We start from the raw sequence: 8,950 nt of genomic DNA, 5'->3' as shown, positions 1-8,950 counted from the left end.
CCAAGTGTTTTGAAAGTAAGTCCACAAGACAATCTGCACATCAATATCTACAGCAGCTTTATTCACAGTCTTCAGTAACTGGGGCAACCGAGATGTCCTTCAGTGGGTGAATGCAGAAACACACTGTGCTACATCTGTGCAATGGACCACTGCTCAGAAATAGTGAGAAATGAGCTATTCACACAGCAATATGGATGAATCATAAATACATTTCGTTAAGTGAAAGAAGCCATAAAAATGGCTACACTGTATTTTATCCCATTCATATGAGTTTCTGGAAAAGAATAATTATAGGAACGGAAAACAGGTTAGCAGAAGTCAGGGATTTAAGGAGTTAGAGTCTTTAATGGGGGAAGCAGGGGAATTCTCTAGGGTGGTACAACAAATCTATGTGGAATTGTAGGGTGTATACATGACACTATGCATTTGTCAAAACCCACAAATAGTGAACCTTAATGTACAGAAATTAAAACTTAAAAATTGGGACTTCCCTGGTGGTCCGGTGGTTAAGACTTTGCGCTTCTACTGCAGGGGGCAAGGGTTCCATCCCTGGTCAGGGAACTAAGATTCTCACATGCTGTGGCAGCACAGCCAAAAACAAACAACAACAACAACAAAATTAAAAGTCAACCGAGAAGTTGATGGATCCCAGGATGGAATGCAGACTGTGACAAAAGTTTCTTCACTGAATTACAAATGTGTGAGAAAAATCTCACTGAACTGAGTGGAGAAGGACTGACCAAAGTAACGTTGGAAAATAGTGTACTGACTGGAAACTGCCAAATTATAAATACAGGTTAGTATACAGACCTGTATTTCCAAGCTCTGTCCTCTGAGAGAGCCTAAAAGCAACGTCACCTCAGTAGCAAGTAGCATAGAGCCCAAATCGTTGTTTCTAATACATTCTCTAATTCCTGAGATACTTGGAGAAATGAATGATGCTAGCATAGGGCCAGACTATGACTCTGAAGCATCTTGTAGTGCCAGGGTAAGGGAGTGCTCAAAACACTCAAAGAAACACAGGAGCCACACTGGAAAAGCTCCCAAGGGCCATGGCTGGAACACTTTGATCAACAAAACAAATAACATACTCTTTGGATTATAATCCAAAGTATAAAATAAATGTCCATAGTACATACTGATATAAATATGACTGAATAATGAATATGCAGGGCAGAAGAGACAGCCTCCTTTATGCAAGAATCCCTAGTAACTCATGTAGACACTGTCCTCTCAAGGAGGTGGAGCACAACCTTCTCCCACTTGAGCTGGGGGAAGCCTAGCAGCTTGTTTCCATGAGTTGACTATGGAAAGAGTTGGGGGCAGGGGAGGGACAGCACAGTAGAAAACCTGGCAAACAGTACCTCAAGGTCAACATCATCAGTGATGTCATGTTGATAGTATGATATGATGTGATGAGAACAGCACTTCACGTCCATGGTCTGCATCTCCAAACCCCATAACCGCAGTTGGACCGAGAAGACCGTCAGATAAATCCAAATTGAGCAACCTCCAAAATGCCTGACCTATTGTCCTCAAAACTAAAGGTCATCAAAAAGCAAGGACCAAGAAATCATCACAGAGCAGAGGACACAAAGCACATATGATGACTAAATGTAATGTGGTATCTTGGATGGAATCCAAGAACAGATAAGTGTCATTAGGAAAACCTAGTGAACTTTGAGTAAGTTGTGGAGTTTAATTAGCAGTAATGTGCAAGTCTTGTCTCTCAGCTGTGACAAATGTGCCAGAGTAAAATGAGATGTTAACAAAAGAGGAAACTGGGTAAGAAGTATAGGACCCTCTATACTGTTATTGCAAGTTTTCTTTAAATCTACAACTATTCTAAAATCAAAATTTGGCTCAAATTTTAAAAAATCTATTGGATGCTGTATTAGTTTTCTGAGGCTGCTGTCACAAATGACCACACGCTTGGCCACTGGAAACAACAGATATTTAGTCTCTCTCATTTCTGGGGGCCAGTAGTCTGAAATCAGTTGTACTATGTCAGTTTACACATGGTTGGCAGGGCCCGGCTCCCTCCTGAGACTCTAGGGAGGAACCTGTTCCCTTACCTTTTCCAGCTTCTAGAGCTACATACATTCCTTGGCTAGCAGGCTCCTTCTCCGTTTTCAAGGCCAGTAAAGAAGCATCAAGTGGGGAAAGCAGGGAGGGTTGGGGGGGAATGAACTGGGAGATTGGGATACCAAATTGTACACTCTAAATATATGCAGTTTATTGTAAAAAATAAAAAGTTAAAAAAAAAAAAGAAGCATCTTCAAATCTCTTTCTCTGTTTCTGTTGTCACATCACCTTCTGCTTTCTGGATCTAGCCAAATTTCTACCTGACTTCTAAGGATACATTTGATTCCATTTAGAGCCCATCCAGATAATCCAGGATAATCTCATCTGAGGATCCTTAGTTTACTCACATATGCCAAGATCCATTTTCTCCCCATATAATATTCACAGGTCTAGAGATTAGGACATGGATATCTTTTAGGGGACCACATCTTAAGCCTACCACAGATGCCAATTAAGTTATTCATTCTCTTGGAGCCTAAGATTCCTCATCAGGGAAATTTATGTATGCAAATATATGTAAATTAGGAGACCTGATCTCCCCCTGGACCACTAACTGGGAAAGGCAGGAGTCTGAAGAGCATCTTGTCCTGGGCAGATGAGTCCTGACACTACTCCTTCTTCATGTGCTCCTCCCCTACACGTTAGCCGGGGTTCACAGTGATGAGGACATGTGGTATAGGGAAAGGACGCCAGCTGGGAAGCCCGAGATTTGTGTTCAAATTCCAGCTTTGTTGGCAACTTGCAAGTCACTTTCCATATCTGGAATATTTTGTACTTCCAAGAAACTCAGGTATGCTAGTCCTGCCCTGCGAGGGGGCTGGGGAGGGACTTCTCAGATCCCTATAACTGTGAGATGTTATGATCACAGACCTTAACTTTCCTGGGGTCTTCCTATTGCTAACGTATTTTGGTCTCTCCTAGTAACAAGGGTGATTTTCACTGAGCCCAGTGGAAGTAGGGAGTGGCAGGCTATGGAGGTTTATTGTGGAGGGGGAGATCTTTGTTTCTCAATTGTTTGCACCTAAGCCCAGTAGTCTGACCAGGGCCAGCTAACTACAGCCAGTGTTTGAACGATCTGTAAGCTAGGAATGACTTATACAGATGAACATTTGCCATCATTTGACTGTAGGGAACGTTGATTGAGCCCCAGTTAGGTGAAATGTCATCCTCCAAAATTTCTGCCCTTCTCCGGAAGACCTAAATAGACATTTCTCCAAAGAAGACATACAGATGGCCAACAAACACATGAAAACATGCTCAACATCACTCATCATTAGAGAAATGCAAGTCAAAGCCACAATGAGGTATCACCTCACACCAGTCAGAATGGCCATCATCAAAAAATCTGGAAACCACAAATGTTGGAGAGGGTGTGGAGAAAAGGGAACTCTCCTGCACTGTTGGTGGGAATGTAAGTTGGTACAGCCACTATGGAAAACAGTTTGGAGGTTCCTTAAAAAACTAAAAATAGAACTACCATATGATCCAGTAATCCCCCTCCTGGGCATATACCCAGAGAAAACCATAAACCGAAAAGAAACATGTACCGTAATGTTTATTGCAGCACTATTTACAATAGCCAGGACATGGAAGCAACCTAAATGCCCATCAGCAGATGAATGGATAAAGAAGATGTGGCATATATACACAATGGAATATTACTCAGCTATAAAAGGAATGAAATGGAGCTATATGTAATGAGGTGGATAGACCTAGGGTCTGTCATACAGAGTGAAGTAAGCCAGAAAGAGAAAAACAAATATTGTATGCCAACTCATATATATGGAATCTAAAAAAAAAAAAAAGAATGGTACGGATGAACCCTGTGACAGGACAAGAATAAGGATGCAGATGCAGAGAATGGACTGGAGGACACGGGGTTGGGGGGGCAGGGGGTGAAGGGGAAGCTGGGACAAAGTGAGGGAGTAGCATAGACATATATGTACTACCAACTGTAAAATAGCTAGTGGGAAGTTGCTGTATAAGAAAGGGAGATCAACTCGATGATGGGTGATGCCTTAGAGGGCCAGGACGGGGAGGGTTGGGGGGGAGTCATGGGAGGGAAGGGATATGGGGATATGTGTATAAATGCAGCTGATTCACTTTGGTGTACCTCGTAAGCTGGTACAAGAGTGTAAAGCAATTATATTCCAATAAAGAGCTTAAAAAATAATAATAAAAAATTCTGCCCTTCTCATTAGTAGACCTATAATACAAAAAACTACACTCATTTATTTACTTTGAGTTTTGTCTATTCTAATTTTGTGAGCATTTCTTTCCTCTCTTGTTATATGAGTATCCACATAAAGTCCTTCCCTTGCCTCTTGTCCTGTAAACCCTCCAGTAGGCCCCATTAATGAGTTGCCTTACGTTCCATTCAAATCAGTCTCAGGCCATCCCCCGATCCTCCCTGCACTTTGGAGCTAGAAGGATGTCCCCAGTGCAGGTCTGACAACATCAGTTCCCTGATGAGAACTAACCAGTGGATTCTCTGTGCCCTCAGAATGCCTCTAGCCCCTTGGCTGGCTGACTGAACTTTGCAGCGTGGACACTGCCTTCCTTGCCAGCTGCTCCCTACCCTCCTCCAGCCTGGCTGAGCTTATGCCAGTTCCCTAGGGCATTGTGCTTCCCCTGGAGCCAGCATTTGCACAGGCTGTTCCCTCTGCCTGCAAAGGCTTTTATCCAAATGCAATTTGTCCTGGTCTTTCAGGAGTCCTTTCAGACACCTCCTCCTCCAGAAAGCCTTCCCTGATCTCACCTCCTCCAGGCTGTCAGGTGCCTCCAGTGGGCTTCCAGAGTCCCCTGATTCCTTCTGGCAGAGCACTGACCAAGCTTTTTAAATATCTATGACCTCCATCACCCTGGGAGCCCCACGGAGTCAGGGTCACTCTGATTCCGCATGGATGGCCCTTGCTTCCTACTGGCAATGCTCCTGCTGGCTCCTGCCATTTGGGGAGGATGAGGGGTACATGTCAGGGGCTGAGGCTGCGTGTCAGCAGTCCCATTTCATTCCTTCCATGAGTGCAGATCCTCTTCCTTTCAATGAGGGCAGGGGGCCCTGGCTCTTGATGGACTAAGGTCTGGGTCAAAGGTGCCAGTGGAACCTTGGGGACATGGACTAGGCAGGGGGCAGCAGCTGAGCCTCCAGATGCTTTCATCAGTGCTCCACCAGCAACACCACGTAGTCGAGCCTGGCCTCTGGGACTGTGTGATCTGAGCAATTCCAGCCAAAGGTTGCCCTTCGGTGGCCAGCTGCAACCAGCCTGGCCCTGGACCCTGCCCAACCCTCTACCTCCCCCTCCCCATAGAGCCAGGAATAAAAAGGACCTGGCTGGCCATGCTTCTGGTGTGAGCTCAGGAACGTGCCAGCGAGTGTGAAAATCTATGCATATATGTCTGCACGAGTATCAGTGTGTGTATCTGTGCTTGTATATTATAGCCTGCACACACCTGTCTGTTTCTGGCTCATGTGTCTGAGTGTGCACAGCTCTGTGTGTGATGCTGTGCACGTGTGAAGCAGGAGTCGAGAAGCAGGAGGAGAGTCAAGCCCTCAGTCCTGCCAAACTGTGACATCCGGCTCCCTGGGGCTCCTGTGACGCTGTCCCCACCAATCTCACTTCAAAACTCCAACTCACCTGCAGCTTCAGCTCCCAGACTATCAGTGCCATCACCCCTTCTCCTGTCTTTCCAGCACTGCTGGGAAAGACCCGGCATCCTTAACTGTGAGGACGAATTCTGAGGGTGGTGAGGGCACACCGTTGGTGCTCTACCAGATTCCCTTTGCCATGACTCTGCATCCTATTCTGGGCTCCTGTCAACCTTCCTGTCTAACACCTGCCCCTGCACCTCTCCTGGGCTTCCTGGCTTCACTAACAACACTGTCCCACAAGCAGAGCAGGGGAACACCGTGAGTGTACATCTCTGCCCCCCACCCTGAGCACCCAGGTGGCCCTTGGCCCAGACTGACTGGGGAGAGCCCAGCTCCTTGCTCTAAGCGGTAACATGCTCGGGGCATCATCTGTGCTGCCCTGCAGGACGGGGCTGAGGCTGCTCCTGGTGTGGGTCACACCCTGCTTAGCTGTCCCCTTCCTCTCTCTGCTGCCCCAACCTCTTCTCCAGTTCCTCCCGTGGGCATTTCCTCAACAAACCAGGCTCACTGGGGCTCCTATCCTATATCTGGGCCTGCTCCTAGGGAATCCAACCTAAACAGGGAGCTGGGCTTAGAAAACACTGACCCCAGCTACCTCCACACAACCCAGCTGAACAAAGACCACGATGAGCCCACAAAGGGACGCGTGTCTCCAGAGGCCCCCTTGGCCTGCCGCATCCCACCTTCCTCTCTGTAGCCCCCCACCCCTCCCCAGCTTTACTGTAGGCCCAGGCCCTCTCTGCAGCATCCCCACAGCCCTGGGTTAGGAAGGTTTCTGAGCCTGCTGGGTCTGCCGTTTCTGAGGGTGTCCCCTTAAACCATCACCTCCCCTTGGAGAATGAAGCAGTCATGGTCAGAAAGTAGGAAAAGAGACATCTTTCCAGGTGCGGTCAGTGAGGCAAGAGTTGCTCTGCCAACACCCCTCCCCACCCTGCCTTCAAGGAGGCACAACTGCGAGGCACATGGGGGTCCAGTGGACAAAATCTAGACTTCCCCCTCCTCAGAGGAGGCCTCGTATGGTAGAAAAGGCTCCAGTCTGGGAACTGGGATTCTTGATCCCCAAAAGGCAGCTCTGCCATTGCCTGGCTGAGTAACTTTAAGGAGTCAGATGATGCTCTGAGGGCCTCAATGTCTTGTCTGAGAAGCCAGCAATAGAGAACAGAGAACATGACATTCAGGGCACAAGATTCAAACCTCCCACCCAAGTGGTGCCCTCTTTCCCTGGACCAGATGTGAGTACCACTAGGGTGGGAGAGCAAACAGAGGCCTGCCCTCCCCTTCACAAGTGAGTATTTCATTACCTGGCCTAACAGATTTTCTTACTAAAATAAATGAGTAGGGACTGGTGGCTCAGTGGTTAAGAATCTGCCTACCAATGTAGGGGACACAGGTTTGATCCCTGATCCAGGAAGATCCCACATGCTGCAGAGCAGCTAAGCCCGAGCGCCACAACCACTGAGCCTGTGCTCTAGAGACTGCAAGCCACAACTATTGAGCCCACACGCCACAACCACTGAAGCCCGCGTGCCTAGAGCCCTTGCTCTGCAACCAGAGAAACCACCGCAATAAGAAGCCAGTGCACTGCAATGAAGAGTAGCCCCCACTCTCCACAACTACAGAAAGCCCGTGTGCAATAACGAAGACCCCATGCAGCCAATCAATAAAACATGCAATTAATTAATTAATTTTTAAAAAGAAGTGTTAAAAAAAAAAAAAGAAAACTTTCCTCTCCCCTTGAGGGTGGGGGGCACAGGAAACTGCCTCCAGCCCAGGATCCTGCACTGGTACCAAGCAGAGGTGGGTACCACTAGGGGAGAGGCAGGAAACTCTTTCCCACCCAAGACCAACCACAGATATAAGGTAGCAAATAGTTGCCACGGAAGGAGGTTCAGGAATGCTGAGAAAGCCCTTTGTCCATGACCAAGGTGTACAGGCCTGCTCAAGACTCAGCTGAACCTGCAGATTGAAAATCCGCTGTGCCTGTCATGACCCTATCACAATGTAACAAGCCAGGAACAGTCTACCACCCAGCGGGGAGATGAGCATGGAGAGAGATGCCTCCCTGTGGCATAGGAGCACAGAGACTGTGGAAAACTGACAGTGGGGCAAAAGCCCTGGGAAAGACTTCATCAAAATTTTAAAATTTGTTTGGAACAATACAGAGAAGATTAGCATGGCCCCTGTGCAAGTATGATATGCAAATTCGTGAAGCGGTCCATATTTTATATGCAGGATGATTCATTTATATAGAAAAGGTAAAACTACAGGGATAGAAAGCAGTTCAGTTGTTGCCAGGGCAGGAGGGGATTAGCAGTAAAGGGGGTGAGAACTTTCTGAGATGATGGAAATACCATGACTGAATCATGACTGTGGTGTAATTATACAACTCTACACATTTGTCAAAACTTATCCAACTAAACACTTAAAATTGGTGAATCGAATTGTATCTACATTATACCTCAGTAATAAAGCTGATTTTTAAAAAATTTTTTTAATTTGTGCTTGAAAGGACACTATCAAGAAATTGAAACCACAAACCTAAGAATTGGAGAAAATAGTTACAAAGCATATATCTGATAACAGACTCATGTCAACAATATATAATACCTATAAAGAACCTTACAACTCAATAACAAAGAGGCTGCACAATTTAAAATGGGCCAAGGATTGAAGAGACATTTCTCCAAATAAGATACAAAAATGGCCAATAAGCATGTTAAAAAATTCTCAACATCATTAGTCATAAGGGAAATATAAATTAAAACTGCAATGAAATAACACTTCACACCCACTAGGCTAGGCATCTACCAGAATCAAAAAGTCAAAATATAGCAAGTGTTGACAAGGATGTGAAGAAACTGGAACCTTCAAAGACTGCTGGCAGGTATGTAAAATTGTGCAAGCACTTTGAAAAACAGTCTGGCAGTATTTCAAAAAGTTAAACACAGAGTTACCATTTGACTCAGCAATTCCACCCCTAGGTATAGACCAAGAGAAATGAAAACATATGTTTATGCAAAAAATTGTACATAAATGTTGATAACAGCATTATTCATAATAGCCAAGATTTGGAAATAACTCATTTGTCCATCAACTGATGAATGGATAAACAATACCTTTTACTTAATTATAAAAGGTACTGACACATAGTCCAACAAGGATTGGCTTAGTCCATTTGGGCTGCTATAAAAAAAAAATCACAGACTGGAGAGCTTT

The 8,950-nt window shown here is 45.7% G+C and overlaps 1 non-coding gene across 1 annotated transcript; it reads left to right on the top strand.

The window, feature by feature from the left end:
• Window positions 1-7,856: 7,856 nt before the first annotated feature.
• LOC130829516 (U6 spliceosomal RNA) lies at window positions 7,857-7,959 on the top strand. Its single transcript, XR_009047549.1, has one exon. It is a non-coding gene; the product is annotated as a U6 spliceosomal RNA (small nuclear RNA).
• The last annotated feature ends 991 nt before the right edge of the window (window positions 7,960-8,950 follow it).

The sequence above is a fragment of the Hippopotamus amphibius genome, chromosome 9 (genome assembly GCF_030028045.1).
Source record: "Hippopotamus amphibius kiboko isolate mHipAmp2 chromosome 9, mHipAmp2.hap2, whole genome shotgun sequence".
In the NCBI taxonomy this organism is placed as follows: Eukaryota; Metazoa; Chordata; class Mammalia; order Artiodactyla; family Hippopotamidae; genus Hippopotamus; species Hippopotamus amphibius.
This window is presented reverse-complemented; position numbering and strand designations above follow the sequence as displayed.